The 23285-nt window shown below is 44.7% G+C and overlaps 1 protein-coding gene across 6 annotated transcripts in view; it reads right to left on the bottom strand.

The window, feature by feature from the left end:
- The window catches only part of CELF2 (CUGBP Elav-like family member 2), a 559297-nt gene that overhangs the window by 462148 nt on the left and 73864 nt on the right, over positions 1 to 23285 (bottom strand). The gene's annotated exons all lie outside the window — the stretch shown is intronic.

Raw genomic sequence — 23285 nt, 5'->3', positions numbered from 1 at the left:
GCCTGTTTCTTATTTCCGAATTTTGTACAGGGTGTTGTGCACGGGCAGTTTGCAGCAGCTTCCTGCCTTTATTTACAGCAGCGAGATCAGGGCAGGACTTTGGGGCAGATGTCTATGACTTTACTGAGCACCATGAGCTGAGGAGTCTGCAAAGGCCTCAGGGTGGGCTTATTATATTACAAAGTAAGCAATATGCATTGCCCTCTAAGGAGGGAGGCCGCCGTATAATCAATACACATTTACAACACAGAGGCACATTATTTCAGTTCATCATTTGGGCACCCTCTCTTGGGATGGGGAAGACATCCGATTCACTTTGCATGTCAATGAGAACTACCTAATTGGTGCTTTTCAGAAATGAATCCAAACACGGACACCCTTCGAAATTTGCAATGCAAATTTTGCAACGCATCTTTCCTTCTCCAAATTTGGCAATGCAGATTTCCAGCTAGGTAATGCGCACAAAGAACGCATATACTGGGGTAAAGCATGCACAAAGATGCATAGATTAGTGGGAAAGCATGCAAAAAATGCATTGTATTAGGGAAAATTCCATCACTAGGAGAAATCCAATGGTGAATTTTCATGAGGACTTTGAGAAGCAACATTTTGCGAACTGCTGTGAAAATGTGGAGAACTAAAGACTGGGGGGGGAATGAGACACCAAAAGAAACCAAAATTGTCAGCTTCACCCTTTCCAAGTCTTCTCCCGTCTCTGCATTATCAATGTAAACAGGAACAATGACAAAACTCTCAAGAAATGCAATCTTGGTTTGATTGTAGACATGACCACATCAATAATATTTTGTATGGTGAATGCAAGGATGGAGCATCAGAAGTTGTCTTATACAATCTCTGACTATTTCTCCATCTAACTTACACTGACTGACAGCAACCCTCCAGGGGTTCAGGCAGGGGTCTTTCAAATTACCTCCTAACTGATTATTTTAATTAGAGCTACCTGTGATTCAGCCTGGGATCTTCTGCATGAAAAACATATGTTCTGTCACTGAGCTATTCTTCCTCCCATTAACATACCAGAGAAGATAATATGGAATCTGGTTTTTTAAATTTTAATTTACTCCACTTAAAAAAACAAAAACAAAAAATTCTGTACCTCTGCAATCCAAATCCTGCACCAGGAAAAGATGAATTATGTATATAACAAGGATAAAGAAACTGGATAATCTCCCTTATTTGAGAATTGGACTAGGTCTGGAGAAAGGCTAAAAGGAAGATGGAGAAAGAACCATGAGCCAGTTGGGGGATCCTATCAACATTAGTGCAGACCTGGTCAATTCTAGGCCCAGGCACACATATTAATTGAGTCCTCCAATCAGGATTAAAATTTGTTCATTAGCAACCCAGTGAGACCAAGCCAATGATTATTTTCATGGTGGCAGGGGGTGTCCTTTCCCAAGAAGACAATTATAGAATGATATCTTGTATTAGTGCTTGTACTAGTTCCTGGGCGGATGCTAAAGGAACATGCTGCAGGGATTGGGTCCATGGAATTTTTAACTTATTGTCCTCTTCAATGAGTGGCTGCCATATTACTTATTAGATTTATTCTTCATCCATTACTATATGGTTCCAAGTGAGGTTACAGTAATGGGGAGAATACCTCATTCATGGATTACGGTTTGTGTGCGAGTGACTTTTGTTGTTGTTGTTGTTGTTGTTGTTGTTGTTGTTGTTGTTGTTGTTATTCAGCAAAATTCTCTAGTTTCTGGGATTACAGCAGGTGAGACAAAGTGGCTGCTTGCTGGGGGCAGGGTAGGGGAATTAGGTGAGATAGTGAGCTTGGGGGAGTCCCAGGTTGCCAGCCACTGCTGATGAGGGCTAGAAAGCCTATCTTTAAAATTAAAACATTAAAAATACCAAATTGCATTTAATGCCACACCTTGTACTCCAGCAGAACTACAGTATACACACAGTTAGGCTGATGGCATCTTAAAAGTCAAAAGCATTTGGATCTTATATAGCCACAGATGAGTTGTACCATATGATGCCATTGCCTGATAACAGCTCTATAAACTCTGCTCCATTAGACAAATGAAAATCTAAGCTACAAAGACAAGCTGGGACGACATCAAACAGCATGATTACGGGCCACTATTCCCCAAGCTTCGGAAGTTTCCCAGTTAGTTGGTGCAGCAAATACCTGCACGGACACAACTTCTTAACCAGGAGGCATGGATGATCAACAGGGAATGTGATTGCCATCCTATTCTGCTTGCAAGATTTGCAGGGATAGTAATCTGGTCAACAATGGAGAAGGCATGTTGCATCAGGTGGGAGTTTTCATTTGTTCCATCCTGGAATTTCCCTAACATTTTCCCATAACAAAGCAGTGCCAGCTTCTGCTGCAGCCTTTCTGCCTCAGTGCATCCTATCTAGATTTAACTTTCATAAAGGGGTGTAGGAGTGTGTGTGTGTATTAGGACCGGGCCAAAATGGAAACATTCTTCCACTGGGTTATGTGCCCCCACCACTGTCAGAGGCAATATACCACTGAGCCTCTTGGGCTTGCCGATCGGAAGGTCGGCGGTTCGAATCCCCAAAATGAAGTGTGCTCTCGTTGCTCTGTCCCAGCTCCTGCTAACCTAGCAGTTCAAAAGCACACCAGTGCAAGTAAATAAATAGGTACCACTGCGGCGGGAAGGTAAACGGCGTTTCTGTGTGCTCTGGTTTCCGTCACAGTGTTCCATTGCACCAGAAGCAGTTTAGACATGCTGGCCACATGACCCGGAAAGCTGTCTGCAGACAAACACTGGCTCCCTCGGCCTGAAAGCAAGATGAGCGCCACAACCCCACAGTCACCTTTGACTGGACTTAACCATCCAGGGGTCCTTTACCTTTTTACCTTTACTTCTGAATGCTGTTTGCTGGGAACTGCAGGAGGGGAGAGTGCTGTTGTAGTCTGGTCCTCCATTCAGGGCACCATCGTGGGAACTAGACGCTGGACTAGATGGGCCTTTGGCCTGAGATCCAGCAGGGGTTGTCTTATGCTCCCTAAAGAAATATGTCTGAGATTCTTTCTCTCACATCTCCTTGGAGGGAAAAGAAGCTACTCTGCAGAATCATCTTGGAATATCCTCCATTGCTTTTCATGGCAGCCACCATCTCTCCCCTTACCAACGTATTCATATAATACCCCAGAATGATGCTAGAATTGGGGCACCGGATGATACTTCTTCCACTTGTAATGCAAGTAAACACAAGCCTTGAGGGAGGAGGGAGAAGAAAGAAGCTTTGAGATGTGCGTAACCCCCTTTGCAATGAATAAAGTGAGCTGCTGACTCACATATTTCAGCAGCAATCTTTCATGTGCTTAATTGCGCTCAAATAAAAATGTCACCCTTTCGGCAGATCAAATTCTCACTTTAGCATTATACATGGCAGCAGAAGGGTAATGACTTAGGACGTCATGCTCGAATCCAAGAATGCAGGTCATAAGTCAGGAGAGCGCGGCACAAAAAAGAAGAGAGAAAGAAACAAAGGTAAAAGAGCAATAGATGAAAAGGCCAGGTGTATTATTGTAGCTTGGGACCTTTTGCATACTAGACAGATGCTCTGCCACTGAGCTACAGTGCTATATCCCTGAGTTGTTCAGATTAATGGACCCTTGCTCATCCGGCTTGCCAGTGGCAGCAGTTCTAGGAGTACTTGAAATAAGGTCCCAGGTTCAGTCCCCAGCACCTCCAAGTAGGGCTATGAAAGATTCCTTCTTTTAAAACCCTAGAGAGTTGCTGCTAATCAATGTAGACCAATATACAATACTGTATATTGTATATTGTCTCCCTGCTTATTTAACTGATATACAGAATTCATCATGCGAAAGGCTGGGCTGGATGAATCCCAAGCCGGAATTAAGATTGCCGGAAGAAATATCAACAACCTCACATATGCAGATGATGCAACCTTGATGGCAGAAAGTGAGGAGGAATTAAAGAACCTTTAAATGAGGGTCAAAGAGGAGAGCGGAAAATATGGTCTGAAGCTCAACATCAAAAAAACGAAGATCATGGCCACTGGGCCCATCACCTCCTGACAAATAGAAGGGGAAGAAATGGAGGCAGCGAGAGATTTTACTTTCTTGGGCTCCATGATCCCTGCAGATGGTGACAGCAGTCACGAAATTAAAAGACACCTGCTTCTTGGGGAAAAAGCAATGACAAACCTAGACCATAGCTGTCAACTTACAGATTTGAAAATAAGGGACCAGCAGCCTCGAAAATAAGGGATCAGCAGCCAAAATCAGGGATCAACAATTACTTTGATAAAATACATATTTGGTGCATGCAAATGGCTTCAGATACCTATTAGGTCCATAAATTACCATATAGCATATATTAACACAAAAAAACAGCAACAAGTTGCTGTTGACAAAGGACAGCTGGACATAGAAAGGGCCCCATTACCTTCAGTAGCTTATTTAAGGGACATCATCAATAAGGGACAGCAGCGGGACATGGCGCTGGGATAAGGGACTGTCCTGCCAAATAAGGGACGCTTGACAGCTATGACCTAGACAGCATCTTAAAAAGCAGAGACATCACCTTGTCAACAAAGGTCCGTATAGTGAAAGCTATGGTTTTCCCAGTAGTGATATATGGAAGTGAGAGCTGGACCATAAAGAAGGCTGATCACTGAAGAATTGATGCTTTTGAATTATGGTGCTGGAGGAGACTCTTGAGAGTCCCATGGACTGCAAGAAGATCAAACCTATCGATTCTTAAGGAAATCAGCCCTGAGTGCTCACTGGAAGGACAGATCATGAAGCTGAGGCTCCAGTACTTTGGCCACCTCATGAGAAGACTCCTTGGAAAAGACCCTGATGTTGGGAAAGATGGAGGGCACAAGGAGAAGGGGACAACAGAGGACGAGATGGTTGGATAGTGTTCTCAAAGCTACTAACATGAGTCTGACCAAACTGCGGGAGGCAGTGGAAGACAGGAGTGCCTGGCATGCTCTAGTCCATGGGGTCATGAAGAGCTGGACATGAGTAAACGACAACAAATGTAGACCAAGGGTCACCAACCTGGTGCCCATGGGCACCATGGTGCCTGTGAAGGCTTCCAGTAGTGCCCCAGATTCTGATCTTTTACTATTAAAAAACCCCAACAAATCTCAAACCCAACCAGAAAGTTATGGGGCATAATGTGCCATAATCTTCCAAGCGATTTCTGTGAAACCATATCTGTGCATACAACTTTCTTGCGTTATGAGACTAATCAGGAGAAGCAATAATGTGAACCATGCCATTTGTACACATGCACACCGAAATTAGACAGTCCATCCTCTTATGGTGGGGATGAAATTCTTGGTGGGTAGGGAAGAGTTGGATTTGCGCAATGCCATGGCCCAACCCCCTGTGCATTGGGCTGACTGCAGGAGGAAGTTACACAAGGACCAGCCCAGTGTGTTGCAGTTCTCAGCCTCAGATCAATCTCTGGCTCAGTTCAAATCAGGCACCATCTCCACTCTTGAGTCGCTGGTTCTGACCCACCCAACAGCTGCCAATAGCTCTGATAACAAGAAAAGAACTCCTTGCTGCGATCAAGGAGATAAAAACGAAAAGCCATTTTACGCAGTCTTCAGGCTCAAATAGTCTGCTAAAAAATACCGGAAACCACAAGAAAATCTCCATTTGTGTGTGTGTGTGTTATCCAGGTTGCAAATACTATAATTTTCAGAACTGCAAATCTTAGAGCAGAATAGCAGGGATGTTACACCTGCTTTCAAAAGAAATAGTGGTTGGCCTGCCTAGAAAATAAGTACAACCAGCAGTTAGGAGGTAATCTTGCATATAAACTCAGTACATAGAATGAGAAGCCATCAGCCTGACACTAATCCAATGTTTCTTTAGCTGCAGAGGTAAAGCCGTATGCTTTACAAATTTTACAGCTTTGTAAGTACAAGGAGCTACGCTGACAAGTAGTCAACACATTCACACAGCCTATGCTTTTATACGTAACAGGTGCTGCCTTGGCATTGGCTGCCCTGCCGTGATGTCACAGCACAGGGGGAAGGCTAATCAGTCACAGTGCAGTTGTTGGTGAGAGAAAGGCCCACAAATGGGAATAGGGAGGAATAGAGAAGTTTGGAGGCTAGAGGGATTCTTTGGGGAGGAGGAGGTGTCAGCAGCAGGCCACAATAAAACAGACCAGCCCAAAGATGAGAGCAGCGAGTGATGTTGGAGGAAAGAGAGTTGAGGAGGCAGCACGTTATGTATTTGGAAGCAGGTATCTAATATAATCGACATCCCTCCCTCCCCAGTGGCTGACTGAAATTGGTATATCCGGAGGGTAATAATCTGAAAACGAGATAAATGTTGACATGAATGGTAACTGTGAAAATATTAAGTGCCCTACAGGCCATTGAATGTGCAATTTAGTTATACATTTGTCCTCCACACTGAGGCAGCTGCAAAGTTAAAAGCGCTCAACTTTTAAATTCATGTGGCTGTACCATCTCTCTGCTCCTTCAGTATTCTCCCACCTCTGCACTTGCAAGGTTTTTCTCCTGCAGAATATTATCCCTCTTGGAAAGGAGATGGATTCCGCACGAGACTCCCTACAGATTTGGCAAATCTGATTCCACAGAGTCGTATTGCTTTCCACACCCAACATCTACTCATATTTTCTTAAAACCATCTGTTCTGCAGCTCTGGCAGCTATTCACTTTATTTTTACTCATGTACCAAAAGTAAAGGGTCCTCCTAGAATGTTTCCCTCCCTTCCCCCACCCTCCTCATATCCTTTTCCCTCTCCCACACGAAACAAGGCATGTCCCAGAAGAAACTATAGGAGGGGTATGGTCTGAAGATACATGGAGTTTTGCTGAAGACACACAAGCCTTACCAAAGGTATGCAGGTCTGGACCAAGTCAACACAGAGAAGTGTGACCACCTGGGAGCCACATGGAAACCTATCAGCTTTTAAAGTGTAAAGGTAAAGGGACCCCTGACCATTAGGTCCAGTCGTGACCGACTCTGAGGTTGCGGCGCTCATTTCGCTTTATTGGCCGAGGGAGCCGGCGTACAGCTTCCGGGTCATGTGGCCAGCATGACTAAGCTGCTTTGGTGAACCAGAGAAGCACACAGAAACGCCGTTTACCTTCCTGCCGGAGCAGTACCTATTTATCTACTTGCACTTTGATGTGCTTTCGAACTGCTAGGTTGGCAGGAGCAGGGACTGAGCAACGGGAGCTCACCCAGTCACAGGGATTTGAACCGCCGACCTTCTGATCAGCAAGTCCTAGGCTCCGTGCTTTAACCCACAGCGCCACCCGTATCTCTAGAGACTACCTTACACTGCGTTTAAAACCAAAATCGCATTTGGATAGAAACTGTTTCTCGGGCGGCTAGTCCTAGTCTTTATAACCCTGTACCTTCTTCCAGAAGGCAGAAGCTGAAAGAGATCATTTCCAGGGTGCGTATTATCCTGCACTATCTCTGCAGCTTTCTTATGACATCTGGAAGCGTAGATTTGATCCAAGGTGGGAAGAGTGCACCTAATTATTCCCTCCGCAGTCTTTACAACCCTGGACAGCATTGTTTTTCCCCTGACCATGCATATATCCATGTTAAGAGCCAGGTGCCAACTTTCCAAAATCCAGATGAGCTCCCCGCACCCTGGACAAAGCTTGCAAATACTGGGTCTCAATTCAGCTGAAAGGCACCAACGCTCACTAAAATCCAGCACTATTATTTTGGAGCAGTGATTAACTTCAGCAACAATGCATCACCACTCAACTAGACATCTGCCCCCTCCCCACTCTCTCTCCCCAAACAATAATAAATTCTTAAGGCAGTTTGCACCATTAAGGAACTGTTAGACTTCACTATGTACAGGTAGGTCTATTAATCACCCCACCCTTCATGTCCTATAATTCTGCCACTGTTAAATAAGAGGAACTACTAAGTACCCGAACCAACTATTAAATGAGCCTTCACGCTCATTAAAAGCTCACTTATTTGGGCTTCAGAAACGGCAAGTGTAACCAGCCTGGGAGGAGTGTCATCGAAGTTGGGAAGATGACACAGAAATCTTCATTTATCCAGCAATGTTGTCAGAGACAGAGAAAGGAAAGAGGAGAGGAGATGTGCGAGAGAGGAGAGAGACACAGAGAAGGCAACCAGCAAAGCTTAGGAACAGAAACAGGGGAAGGAATTCGGTTTGTTTCGATTAGTACTTCCTGACATGATGTGGAAACTGAAACACTTTGGGGAAAATTCAGAGAAGTGATGGTTTCAATATATATAAAAAAGTGTGAAATAATGTACATTTTTTGGTGGGGAGGACATGCATTAAAATGCATATCCTTGTTGACAATAGAACCAAATTACAAATCACAAACCGACTTCCAGGAAATGTGTGTATTAGGCAAAATTGCACAGAAAAATTCGCATATGGGGATAAAGCTGCACTAAAATGCTGATGTATTTGTGAGAGAGTCCCCCCCCCCCCCCGGCAGCAAACTGATGTGAAAATGTGATGAGCCAAACTTAAGGAGAAAAACCGAAACTGGCAGTTTCCTCCATGCCCACTTAGGAACCATTTTCTGCAGTTGAATTAAGAAAATGGCAAATCTTATAACAAGAACTATGCAGCTTTTTCAATTGTTATCAAAGGCCAATTTATCAGTTTGGTGCTGCTGTTGTTTTTTAATGGTGGGAGTATCCCACTCACCCCCAAAAATCAGATTGTGAGAACTTATTATTAAATGTAATTATAGATGTCACCAAGGCCCCCCCCATAGAAAAAAATTATACTTTATCGCTGAAAATGAGCAGTGCTGGGAGCGTTGAGGAAGAACAGCCGCAAGCAAGGTTTTGAATTGAGAATGATGCCATTTATTTTCACCATAGCACATGCCGCTGTGCATGTATGTGGCAAGAAATAAATCCTGATTTTTATATTTTATTTTTCTAAAGAGCTGCTGCCAATTAGCAATCCTATTCAAGATGTTCAGTTCAAGGTCAAATGCCTTTGTCTGCATGTAACAATAGACTGAGACTACAGCAGTCGTGCCGGATCCTCTGTGGATTATTAATTTCTACCCCATCCTCTTCTAGCACTCGAAACAGCTTAATAAAAATGAAAAATCATTAAAACCATCAATAGGATTCCAACCCCCCAACCCCCCCCCCCCATTTATATATACGGCTCTTATATTGTCCCACCTTCTGGCACCAATGGAGCCCTTAAAAGTAGTTTGCAAATCACTTTAATTAATGTTAAGGTCATCATAACGAACCACCTCTTTCAATATCCAAGTCCTGAGATGCTGCACTTCCATTTCACGGAACAGCAGCGGCAACAACACACACAGACTAGTTGGCATTTATACTCTAGACTCTTTGGCCTGAGCCCAAACTCTTTATACAGTGGTACCTCGGGTTACAGATGCTTCAGGTTACAGACTCCGCTAACCCAGAAATAGGCTTCGAGTTAAGAACTTTGCTTCAGGATGAGAACAGAAATTGCACGGTGGTGGCACAGCAGCAGTGGGAGGTCCCATTAGCTAAAGTGGTACTTCAGGTTAAGAACAGTTTCAGGTTAAGAAGAGACCTCCAGAACGAATTAAGTTCTTAACCCGAGGTACCATTGTACTACTTTTCATCCAGTTTGTTCTGGTAGCAGTGCCGTGAGTGCTTACAGAATCGTAGAACTGTAGCGTTGGAAGGGACCATGAGGATCATCTAGTCCAATTATTATTATTATTAATATGCCACCGATCTGGCTGGGTTTCCCCAGCCACTCTGGGCGGCTCCCAACAGAATATTATAAACACAATAAAACATCAAACATTAAAAACTTCCCTAAACTGGGCTGCCTTCAGATGTCTTCTAAAAGTCAGATAGTTGTTTATTTCTTTGATATCTGACGGCAGGGCGTTCCACAGGATGGGCGCCACCACCGAGAAGGTCCTCTGACAGGTTCCCTATAACTTCACTTTTCACAGCAAGGGAAGTGCTCCTTCAGGTATACAGGGCCAAGGCTGTTTAGGGCTTTAAAGATCAGCACCAACACTTTGCCATTAGTGGTGTGGGGCTCAAACCCACAATCCTGAGATTAAGAGTCTCACACTATACCAACAGAGCCAAACAGCATCCACATATATGAGGGAAAACAGGAGCCAGCTCCTAGGGGCTGAGATCCCTTCCCTCAATAAAATATTTGAGGGGGCTGCACCCCAAGGCAATAGCCATTGCCATTCAAACACTGAGCATGCAGCCACTATTGTGATTATGTGGGGTAGGGTTTACCTGCCCCCCCCCCGTTAAGTTGTGGGTGAACATATCAGATGACACAGCAATTCTTCAAACAGCTCTTGTTTATTCACAGGCCAGAACAGAACTGAACTGAAGGGTTCAGCCAGCCTGCTTATATAGAGCTCCAGTACAACACAACTGTAACAACTTTCTGCAACTATCCAATCACTGAAGGTCACTTTCAATCCCTTATTTGCATAGGTGGACCTGAGTGAAAACTATCTACAGTATCCCCCTGCTGGCCCAGGGTGAGAACTTCAGTATATAACACCCCCAATTTTTATTCAAGTTGGCACCCCTGCGAGGGTGGGATTAGCAGACTTGAAAAAACCTTGCAATTTGCAGAAGTGCCCAAAATAAATTAACCTAGGCAAAGAGACTTAAGTGGGGGGTGGGGGTGGCAAGCAGCCCAATGAGGACCCGGGTATGCTAAATGTCAACAGAATGCTGACTGCCTCGGGAGGTGCAGGGACAGAAAAGCAGGCAGAACAGGGAATGCAATGGAGTATTGTAGAGATGGGCATGTTTACTGCTTAAAGCACTGAACAGGAACACAACAGACTGCAACCTTTTGGTTGCAGGTACCTCTTGCGAATTCCTGTTTTCGGTTTTTCCATAAAACAACAAACCCGCTGAATATCAGCCAGCCCATCTGCACCTCTTCACACATGTGTGTTTGTTCCAAACAAGACATTTCGGTTTATTTTGCCAGTTTATATTGCCAGCTTAAATTACAAACAGGAACCCTGCACTGAATCACTCCCCCCCGCCTTCCCCCCCCTTTTCGTATATCACTAAAGAAAATGGACGGCCTGCAATAAATATAACCCAATTTTCATTTCCGCCTGCTCCAGTGATCTCAACCATTTGTGTCTCTGCTCAAATCCATATGACATAATAGATGTTAAACCTGTTATACCTCCCAGGACCAAATATTGCTTCTACAAAATAAATGTAATCTGGGGAGAGGTGGGGAGGCAAATAACACCCCCCCCCAAACCAGCAGATTGTTTTAAATAATGGCAGCTGTTTGAGGCCGATTCAGAAAGTTTGGAATCTGTAAAACTATTCCCAGCACAGAAGTTGAGTGGGAAAAGGGCAGAGATGAAGATGCCACATTGTGCAAATCTGCATTGCATATTTAGACACATAGTTGGTCCTATCTTGTGGTCTCACGTTGAAATGCACATAGGCAAGAACACAAGAAGAAGAAGAGTTTGGATTTGATATCCCGCTTTATCACTACCTGAAGGAGTCTCAAAGCAGCTAACAATCTCCTTTTCCTTCCTCCCCCACAACAAACACTCTGTGAGGTGAGTGGGGCTGAGAGACTCCAGAGAAGTGTGACTGGCCCAAGGTCACCCAGCAGCTGCATGTGGAGGAGTGGAGACACGAACCCGGTTCCCCAGATTACTGGTGACTACCGCTCTTAACCACTACACCACACCGGTTCTAAGCACCCCATTCTCCTGAGCTGCTGGGTCCATTTTGATTCACTCAACACATGCCATACTTTCCGTTTTCATGCTAAACTTCCAAAAAAGAAAAAGAAAGACCTGAAGTTGTTTCTGGGAAAACATCTGCAATGATGCAACTTTCATCAGCCAGGAAGGGAATCATAGGAAGCTGTCTTATAAGGAGTAAGACTATTGGTCCATCTGGCGCAGAATTGTCTACACTGATTGGCTGCAGCTCTGCATGATTTTGGGCAGGGGTCTCTCCCAGCCCTCCCCAGAGATGCCAGGGATTTAACCTGGGGTCTTCTAACAAACAGGTATCTCAAATCAAGAGCTACCAAAAGAAAAAATGGACATTATTTATGTGTGCTACAACAGCGGCAAGAATCTTGATTGCACAATATTGGAAGATGGAAGAAATACCATCAAAGGAACAATGGCAAGAAAAGCTGATGAACTATGCAGAATTGGCTGAGCTAACAGGCAAACTACAAGAAAAGGACAAATAGGACTTCAAAAGAGTCCGGGAACCATTTACAGTTTATCTGCAGAAACAACAGAATGGACTGGATTCACTGGCAGGATTTGAACAAACTTTCACAATTTGATTTGAGTAACAGATATTTCAGAGAAATGATAAGGGATTTTATTTTTGTGTAGGAAAAGCAGGACACGATAAATAAAACTAAATAACTCAGCAGAGGGGGAGTTGAGGGAGGTCCAGAGGAGGGGAGGGAGAGTAATTTTAAAAAACATGATGAATGAGATTTGTATCATTAATTGTTATAAAATTCAATAAATATTTTTTAAAATAATAATAACCTGGGGTCTTCTGCTTGCAAGGCAGATGGTCGTCCACCGAGCATTGGCCCTCCCAAGCAAAGGTTGAGGGTGCATATTCCCACTGCCCAGAACAGGAGAGGTAATACATTTCGTATTTCTCATTTCATGTTTCTCCACCCAACCCTTACTTCCTAGCCTATAGGAAGCTGCCTTCATGTGGTGTAATCTGTAACTATGCAGATTAGCAGCAGCTCTCCCGTGATTTGGACCTGACTCTATCCCAGACCTGCCCAGAGTTGGCAGGAACTGACATCTTTCACATTCAAAACATGTGTTCCACCACAGCTCATCCATGGGGAATATACAGTCATACCTAGGGATGAACACCCTTCAGGTTGAGCGTTTTTGGGCTGTGCTCTGTGGCGACCCGGAAGTAACGGAACGTGTTACTTCCGGGTTTCGCTGCTCGCACATGCGCAGACCCCTGTCCTCCAAAAACTGAAGAGTAAGAACTGAATAGGAAAGAGGAGGCATGTCAGTCACCTCTAGTTTGCAATCATCTGGCAACCACACATTTTACAATGTTGGGCTTTGCATAGCTGACTGGCTACTTTTAACCAAACACGACTCCTCAGACACTCTAATATAGCCAACTGCCTTTGTATTTTTGGGTTGTGAAATAAAAACAACGGGCTGTATCCGAGGTTAACTATACTTTGAGTAGACTCATTGAAATGGATTCAAGTTAGCATGGATTTCAATGGGTTTACTTGAAGTATGGCCAATGATGGATGCAACCTGTCAATTTGCTACCAGACTGGATTGAAAAATATGGGTAAGCACAAAGTCAAAACTGAGTTGGGATGCATTCAAGGCAGTGGAGATTGGCGTCCATGGGGAGTAGGAGGGAGGCGAATGGCAGGGGGAGCTAGAGACCATGAAAGGCTGGATTAGTTTCCATCCTCCTCCCGGCTGACTTCTACAAGAGTGACACTGAGATTAAGAAGGAGGGAGCAGAGAGGCAGTGCCACTCTCTGAGCTGGGTGTAAGAAGGCAGGGCAGGTGAGAGCTGGCACACTGAGGTTTATGGGGCAGTGCCCCATTCAACCCAACAAACCAACCTCCACTGATTCTAGGGGACTGCCAGGAGTTTGTTTTTCTTTTACATAAAGCACAAAGGGAATCTTTTGGTACAATGAATATACAGTGGTACCTCGGGTTACAGACGCTTCAGGTTACAGACTCCGCTAACCCAGAAATAGTACCTCAGGTTAAGAACTTTGCTTCAGGATAAGAACAGAAATCATGCGGCGCCGGCACAGCGGCAGCAGGAGGCCCCATTAGCTTAAGTGGTACCTCAGGTTAAGAACAGTTTCAGGTTAAGAACGGACCTCCAGAATGAATTAAGTTCTTAACCTGTAGTACCACTGTATCTGATGAAATAAGCTCCAGAATACAGATCCACAAGCAACAGTAAAAATTACTTAAGTCTTTAAGATGCCACAAGACAATCGCCTGATGCAGATGTTACACTGGCTAAACCATTATTTAGCACGACAATCACAAGCCACAGTCAGCCATGAGCTCATGTGCTCCCTGCTCCCTCTATTTTTCTCTGGTACATCTCCAAAGCAGAGTTCGGGAGTTTTCATTTCCGCTTTAGATTAACTAGGGAAGCGGGTGGCACTGTGGGTTAAACCACAGAGCCTAGGACTTGCCGATCAGAAGGTCGGCGGTTCAAATCCCCGCGACGGGGTGAGCTCCCGTTGCTCGGTCCCTGCTCCTGCCCACCTAGCAGTTCAAAAGCACGTCAAAGTGCAAGTAGATAAATAGGTACCGCTCCGGCGGAAAGGTAAACGGCATTTCCATGTGTTGCTCTGGTTCGCCAGAAGCGGCTTAGTCATGCTGGCCACATGACCCGGAAACTGTATGTCGGCTCCCTCGGCCAATAAAGCGAGATGAGCGCTGCAACCCCAGAGTCGTCCGTGACTGGACCTAATGGTCAGGGGTCCCTTTACCTTTACCTTAGATTAACTGCAATTTGCCATGTTGTCTAAAGCCCAACAGACTGCGGTTAATTTTAACTATGGTTTGTTCAAAACATGACAACTTCAAACTGTTGGGACATGAAAACAAATTGTTTAAACAACCCATGGGGGTTTGCACAACACACTAAACTGTGGCTGATCAAAACCGAAAATGAAATTTTTCGATCTCCTCCTGGCAGTTTTGCTGGGGGGTCAGCTAAGGAGGCGTATGTGAACCTGAAGCTTATGAGAGACCATTTTTGTCACAGTAAACTGTGAGTTAGCATTTTTAGTAATCAGATGGAAATGTTCAACACCACAATCACTATGAAGGAAGCATTTTAGGGACCGTCAAGGACATATCCCAAAGACTGCGCATTTAATATAATGATCATTTGGTAATTGAAGCTGGTTAGAAATCCACTTCAAAAGGAGTTGTATATTCTGTCAAACATGTAAGAGGTGACAACATCTGTCTGAAAAATATATATTTCAAAAGATCTTCCCCATGGAAAATTACTTTTGTGAAAGAACAATAAAGGCCAAAATCAAAAAGATTTTTTTAAAAAATGCAAAGGAGCTAAATTATAGATAATATCCATAGAACTCTACCTCTTTTTAAAAAATACACTGAATCCTGGCATGCATTATGCACCAGCATTTCTTAATCCAGTCCCGATGTGTGGCATATTGCAATTGTGTGCAATTACAGTTAGCTATAATTAAGAACAATTATAGCTTTTATTTCTCTGCTTGTTCTTTAAAAAGCACATTTGTAATAAAACTCACCACTTCCCCCTCCCTCCCTCCCTTCTACATTCTGTTTTTTAAAAAGGTGGATGTAATTATACATCCCTATAACATTGCCAATAATTAGTTTGACTCTAGTATCTCCAGAAACCATTTTCATTTTATCTGTCAACTGCACCATCCACCTTCAACGGAACACACCATAAAATTCTCATCATTAACCTTTGTCACCTCGTAAATCTGCAAAGAAACCTGAGCAAAATGAAGGTTCCATCACGTTAAAAGGGGATTTTAAGGCCAAACGAAGGTTTATAACGAACTGGGCAGATTGTGGTGTTCTCTCTCACTCTTCCCCACTGCCCCACACTAAAAAGGTACAAAACGTTGTTTTGTGTATTGCTGTGAAAATGGCTTTATTGTTCCAGACTCTGGAACTCGCTCCCTGAAGAAGCCAGACTGACTCCCTCCTTGCTGTCTTCTGAACTTACTGCTTTTAATGAAAGGTCATGGTGCTGTACTGCTTTTACTGTAATTATTTCTATATTTATGACAGATTTTATATAAGCACAGTGGTGCCCCGCAAGACGAATGCCTCGCAAGACAGAAAACCCGCTAGACGAAAGGGTTTTCCATTTTTCGAGGCGCTTCGCAAGACAAATTTCCCTATGGGCTTGCTTCGCAAGACGAAAATGTCTTGCGAGTTCCTGCGGGGTTTTTTCCCCTTTCCCCCCGCCTTTTCTAAGCCGCTAAGCCGCTTATCTGCTTATCCGCTAAGCCAATAAGCCGCTAAAAGCTGCTAAAAGCCGCTAATAGCACTAATCGGCTAAGCCGTCAATGTGCTTGCTTCGCAAGACGAAAAAACCGCTAGACGCAGAGACTTGTGGAACGGATTAATTTCGTCTTGCGAGGCACCACTGTATAGTTTTAATTATATTAATGTTTAATGGGGTTTTAATGATCCCCACCCTACATTTTTAAGCAGTTCTTGTTTTTATTTGTAAGCCATCTTGAGTTCCTATCCGGAAATAGACAGGGTATAAATAAAAAAAATATTCAAACCCTGCATGGCATCATTGTGGAGAAGCTGGTAAAATGTGAGCTGGACTGTCTGGTGGACTTGTAGCTGTTTGACTGACCAGACCCAAAGAGTACTCATTGATGGTTCCTCACCATCCTGGAAAAAAGTGACAAGTGGGGTGCCACAGGGTTCTGTCCTGGACCCATTGTTGTTCAACAACTTTATATGACTTGGGTGAAGGAACTGAGCGGATGCTCATCAAATTTGTAGATGACATCAAACTGGGAGGGGTTGTACAAGTGAAAGGGATCTAGGGGTGTTAGTAGACCACAGGTAAAAAGGCAAAGACCCCCTGAACGGTTAAGTCCAGTCAAAGGTGATTATGCGGTTTTGGCACTCATCTCGCTTTCCGGCCGAGGGAGCCGGCATTTGTCCACAGACAGCTTTCCGGATCATGTGGCCAGCATGACTAAACTGCTTCTGGCAGCACAACGGAACAACATGATGGAAATCAGAGCGCACGGAAATGCCGTTTACCCTTCCGCCACAGCAGTACCTATTTATCTACTTGCGCTGGTGTGCTTTCGAACTGCTAGCTTGGCAGGAGCAGGGACAGAGCAACGGGAGCTCACCCCGTTGTGGGGATTCGAACCACTGACCTTCCAATCAGCAAGCCCAAGAGGCTCAGTGGTTTAGACCACAGCGCCATCCGTGTCCCTAGTAGACCACAAGATGAACATGGGTCAACAGTGTGGTGCAGCAGCAAAAAAAGCTAATGCTATTCTAGGTTGTGTCAACAGAAGTATAGTGTCCAGATCAACGAAAGTAATACTACTGCCCTATTCTGCCTCGGTCAGACGCCACCTTTAGGATTGCTGGAGACAAACTGCAAGTGTGCAGAGGAGGGCAACCAAGATGATCAAGGATCTGGAAAGCAAGCCTTGTGAGGAATGGCTGAGGAAGTTGGGTATTTTTGGCCGCGGTTAAAAAGAGACTTAGAAGAGATGTGATAACCATCTTCAAATATCTCAAGAGATGTCATATGGAAGATGGAGCAAGCTTATTTTCTCCTGCTTTGGAGGTTAGGATCCAAAACAATGGTTTAAAGTTACGAAAAAGGAGATTCCTGTATTGCAGGGGATTGAACTAGATGACCCTCAATGTCCCTTTCAAATCTACATTTCATAGAATCATAGAGTTGGAAGAGACCACAAGGGCCATCGAGTCCAACCCCCTGCCAAGCAGGAAACACCATCAGAGCACTCCTGACATATGGTTATCAAGCCTCTGCTTAAAGACCTCCAAAGAAGGAGACTCCACTACACTCCTTGGCAGCAAATTCCACTGTCAAACAGCTCTTACTGTCAGGAAGTTCTTCCTAATGTTTAGGTGGAATCTTCTTTCTTGTAGTTTGGAACCATTGCTCCGTGTCCGCTTCTCTGGAGCAGCAGAAAACAACCTTTCTCCCTCCTCTATGTGACATCCTTTTATATATTTGAACATGGCTATCATATCACCCCTTAACCTCCTCTTCTCCAGGCTAAACATGCCCAGCTCCCTTAGCCGTTCCTCATAAGGCATCGTTTCCAGGCCTATGACCATTTTGGTTGCCCTCCTCTGGACACGTTCCAGTTTGTCAGTGTCCTTCTTGAACTGTGGTGCCCAGAACTGGACACAGTACTCCAGGTGAGGTCTGACCAGAGCAGAATACAGTAGCACTATTACTTCCTTGATCTAGATGCTATACTCCTATTGATGCAGCCCAGAATTGCATTGGCTTTTTTAGCTGCAGCGTCACTGTTGGCTCATGTCAAGTTTGTGGTCAACCAAGACTCCTAGATCCTTTTCACATGTACTGCTCTCAAGCCAGGTGTCACCCATCTTGTATTTGTGCCTCTAATTCTCTGATTAATAATAATAATATCATTATTAATAATAATAATAATAAAAGGTATTTTAAATGAGTCGCCTTTCCTGAGCACATCCCTAATACAATGGTATCTCTACTTACGGGCACCTCTGGTTACGTATCCTTTGGGATACGCACGTGGCAAGGCCGGAAGTATTTTTCCGGGTTTCACCGTGCATGCATGCGCAGAATGCTCTACTGCACCACGCGCATGCGCAGAACAGGCACCTCCAGTTGCGAAAACCTTGGGATCTGACCGGATCCTGTTCGCAACCGGAGGTACCACTGTAATAATTATAATTATAATTATACAGTGGTACCTCTGGATATGAACAGGATCTGTTCCGGAGGCCCTTTCACATCCTGAAGCGAACGCAACCCGAGTCTGCGTGTGCACGGGTCGTGATTCACCGCTTCTGCGCATGACGTCATTTTGACCGTCTGCACATGCATGAGCGGCAAAACCCGGAAGTAACGTGTTCCCCGTTACTTCCGGGTCGCTGCAGAGCGCAACCCGAAAACGCTCAACCTGAAGCAACTTCAACCTGAGGTATGACTGTAATATCTTACATGAATGAACTGGAAGTGATTGGACCATATCAATTTCCAAGTTTATGGAAGCAAATTGTCAAGAGATACAGAACCCTTCTTTAGGCATTATCAATTAAAGGTAGCATGATATGGGGGTCATTTGTTTATTACCTCACCTCTCCTCTAAAAAGCTTAAGGTGTGTGGGAATACGTGTCTGGTTGTGGTGTCTGTGTACAGATTTGCAGTGTGTGTTTGTGGTGGTGTGCATCATGTCCACAACTATTTCCCGAGTTTGTAAATTGGCCCATGGTTCCCAAATGTTTGGTGACCTGTGTTAAGCCAGGGTGGGGGTAGATCCTGAGATCTTTGTGCTATGTGGTTTTGCCCAGAAGTATCCTGAATGATAGAATTTGGGTTTAATAATAAAATTTCTCCACTCTCATTTTATACTACAGATTCTCCCCAACACACACAAACACAGAAACTGCTGGCAGCCCCCAATGTCCATGCACTTGTTTAGCCAATAGGCCATTGTTGTAAATATCAGAGAGAAAGCAATTTCCTTGATGTTTTTCAAACAGGTTGCATTAGAAATTCACACCTTTTCTGAGAGCCTCTTGAGGAAGGTAAATGTTGCAGCTTTTAGAAGTGCAAATTAAAGGCAATTATAACCCGTCCAGCCTGCCTTATCATTAAAATGCCTGGCAGAATTCAGTCTTTCGAAAGGTGGAGACTCTGCTTCTTTCAAGGCCTCCAACTGCGCGAGTTCACTTTTTCAAAAGGCTCCAGAGAAGCTGCTTTTCACCGATAAAAGCAGGAGGAACTGGGAAAGTCCTTCAAAAATATCCTCCTTTGGTAGATGCGTGCGATAGAAACACACATACTACTAAATCATCAGACAAGGGAGCTTTTCCTCCTCCTTTTCACCCTTTCTATCAAAGTCAAAAGAAAAACTGACCAAGATTAATTTTCCGAGAGCCACTTTTTTCCCAAGGATATTTAATAAAACAGGAAGCTGTCAATCACCTGCACAGGGATATCCACGGAATTCAAAAGTAAAGCCTTTGCAGCAAAAAGACTATGGGAGACCTCCCCCTGTGAAGACCAGTTGGCGGTCTCCAACCACTGTTTTTTATTCTGACAGGATTTTACATAAGACGACTCCTGTTGGATCAGGCCAAAGTCCCATCTAGTCCAGCTTTCCCTCAGTGGTTCCCCCCCTTCTCATTTTATCCCCACAACCCCCCTAAGAGGTAGGTGAGGCCGAGAGGCATTGACTGGCCCAAGGTCACCCAGTGAGCTGTGCAGGAGAGTAGGGATTCGAACCCTGGTCACCCAGGTCTACCGTCCAGCACTCTAACCACTACACCATATTGGCTCTCCCAGCAACTGCTATTCAGAGGCCTATTGCCTCCAACAATGGAGGTAGTAAGTAGCCATTGTGGCTAGTAGCCACCATTGATAAGACTTGCCCTCCATGAAAGTATCTAATCCTCTTTGAAAAGCTATCCAAATTGGTGCCTGTCTCTACCCTGTTCTGGGAGCAAACTCCATGCGTCAAATAGCATCTTCATCGGATGAGCCTGTGTTTTGATATTATGAGAGAATAGATATACAGTGGTACCTCGGGTTGCAGACGCTTCAGGTTACAGACTCCGCTAACCCAGAAATAGCACCTCCGGTTAATAACTTTGCTTCAGGATGAGAACAGAAATTGTGCAGCGGCAGTGGGAGGCCCCATTAGCTAAAGTGGTACCTCAGGTTAAGAACAGTTTCAGGTTAAGAACGGACCTCCAGAACAAATTAAGTTCTTAAGAAGAAGAAGAGTTTGGATTTGAGGAGTCTCAAAGCGGCTAACATTCTCCTTTCCCTTCCTCCCCCACAACAAAGACTCTGTGAGGTGAAACAAAACAAATTCCTTCCAGTAGCACCTTAAAGACCAACTAAGTCAGTTCTTGGTATGAGCTTTCGTGTGCATGCACACTTCTTCAGATACCTTCACACTTCTTCAGATACCTTCTTCAGGTATCTGAAGAAGTGTGCATGCACACGAAAGCTCATACCAAGAACTGACTTAGTTGGTCTTTAAGGTGCTACTGGAAGGAATTTGTTTTGTTTTGACTATGGCAGACCAACACGGCTACCTATCTGTAACTGGATCTGTGAGGTGAGTGGGGCTGAGAGACTTCAAAGAAGTGTGACTGGCCCAAGGTCGCCCAGCAGCTGCATGTGGAGGAGCAGAGACGCGAACCCGGTTCCCCAGATTACGAGTCTACCGCTCTTAACCACTACACCACACTGGCTCTCGAGGTACCACTGTATACTCGTCTCTGTCCACATTGAATAATTGTATACACCAGGCATAGGCAAACTTGGCCCTCCAGATGTTTTGGAACTACAACTCTTATCATCCCTGACCACTGGTCTTGTTAGCTAGGGATGATGGGAGTTGTAGTCCCAAAGCGGCCTACACTGAGTCCCCATATGATGTGTCTTGTGCGTAACACATCATATGGGGACTTCCAGCAAGGCAAAATGGCGGGCGCCACAGCAGCGGGCAGCTCCTGAAGCCAGCCAGAGCCAACTGCGCTACCAGGCTGGCTCCAGGCTACTGAGACTGCCACTGCCACGTTTCCCAGGGAAATTAGATAAAATCTGGGGACATTCTGGGGATGGAATTTGTCTGGGGACAAATTTGCAAATCCGGGGACTGCCCCCGGGAAACAGGGACATCTGGTAACCCTAATCTGGAGGGCCGAGTTCGCCTATGACTGGTTGGTATACACCTCTATCATAAGTCCTCTTCCTCTCCTTTTCTCTAAACTAAAAAGGCACAAATGTAACTTTTCGCTTTTGGAGTGTTGCTCCAATCCAGGGATCGTTTTGGTTGTTTTTTCCTTCAGCAGACGATGTTATGATTAAAGAAAAAACAAAAACATTGCTGACCCCATCTCTCTTTTATGAAATCGCAATGTTTTATGTCGTAAACTACTCAGATATAAATGCTTGAATAAAACAATGGAGGTTTCTTATCAAGCAAAGACAGCATATCCCAGTTGGGGGAGATGGACTTGGCTTTGAAAGGGTTCAAGACTTCCCTGGGCTATGGGGCATAGCCTGCAATTCCGTCCTTCCAATACATAAAATGGGAAAGGGAATGCAGATTTTGCAACATGTGAAAGTAATGCTGCAAACAAAGTTTCATATCAAGTGCGATTTGGGGGGGAAATTGGAGATCCCTCCACAGATGGAAGAATCTGAGGAATTTCAAGTAGCAGCCAAAAACGGGAGAAAGATTAGTGAAATGTCTTGGGCAAGATATGCAGAGAACATGAGAAGCACAAGGCTATTGTCTGTCACAGGCAGGAAGGGAGCCTTGGATAGGTGCATGTTAAGTTTTGCTTTCAGGTTGAGAGCTACATTCCCTTCTGGACAACCTTAAAGAGATCACGTGTCAGTGGTCAAAAGTGGGTGAAGCCAGGGATGCAAATGTTACTTTTCTACAGTCAGCCTTTGTGCAGTGGGCTAGTTCCTAAACACACCCCTCTCTAGTCTCCATCTAGGCAAGAATCAAGTATTACCAGAGTTCAAGGACACATTCAGGCCAGGCAAAAACTCTCAAAGGGGATGCAAAGCAGAGGCAAAAAGGGGTGTGATCTGGGAAGAGTTTTAAGATCCAGACAGCATACCCTCCAACATTTACCTGATGAAATTAGGGACATAGGGGTGACTTAAGGACCACATTAGAGGGACGCGGGTGGCGCTGTGAGTTAAACCACAGAGCCTAGGACTTGCCGATCAGAAGGTCGGCAGTTCGAATCCCGTGACAGGGTGAGCTCCCATTGCTCGGTCCCTGCTCCTGCCAACCTAGCAGCTCAAAAGCACATCAAAGTGCAAGTAGATAAATAGGTACTGCTCCGGTGGGAAGGTAAACGGCGTTTTCGTGCACTGCTCTGGTTCGCCAGAAGCGGCTTAGTCATGCTGGCCACATGACCCAGAAGCTGTACACCGGCTCCCTCGGCCGATAAAGCGAGATGAGTGCCGCAACCCCAGAGTCGGCTACAACTGGACCTAATGGTCAGGGGTCCCTTTACCTTTACCTTTAAGGACCACATTCGGGCCTGGACCTGAAGTTCTCCACTGCTGACCTAGGAGACCAACCTATACAGAACCCTTACCATTCACATTTTCCAAAATTCTGCCCTTTTTCTAGTAATGGGCAATGATAACATTAAACATTGTCTCCAGGTTGCAGCTAAGACTCTACCCTTTAGCCTATTCTTGTTGCTACAGTAAGCCTGAAACTTACATACATTTAACTTGTGCACATTCATGTGTGTGGCAGAAATAAAGAAAAGAAAATGGGGCAGAAAGCGGACAGGCGGGGTTGCAGGAAAAATGATTGGCAATCCCACCCGCCACTGAGTCCAGTGGGTTTTGATTATATAAGGTTTTAGCTTTGGGCGCGATCTGTACTTTCGTTTTCCTATCCAGCTGCGTGTTAACCTGTTCATCAATTAACAGCCT

This window comes from Podarcis erhardii, assembly GCF_964252035.2.
Source record: "Podarcis erhardii genome assembly, chromosome: 10".
In the NCBI taxonomy this organism is placed as follows: domain Eukaryota; kingdom Metazoa; phylum Chordata; class Lepidosauria; order Squamata; family Lacertidae; genus Podarcis; species Podarcis erhardii.
Note: the sequence above shows the minus strand (reverse complement) of the source record. Positions and strands in the feature narration are given on the sequence as shown.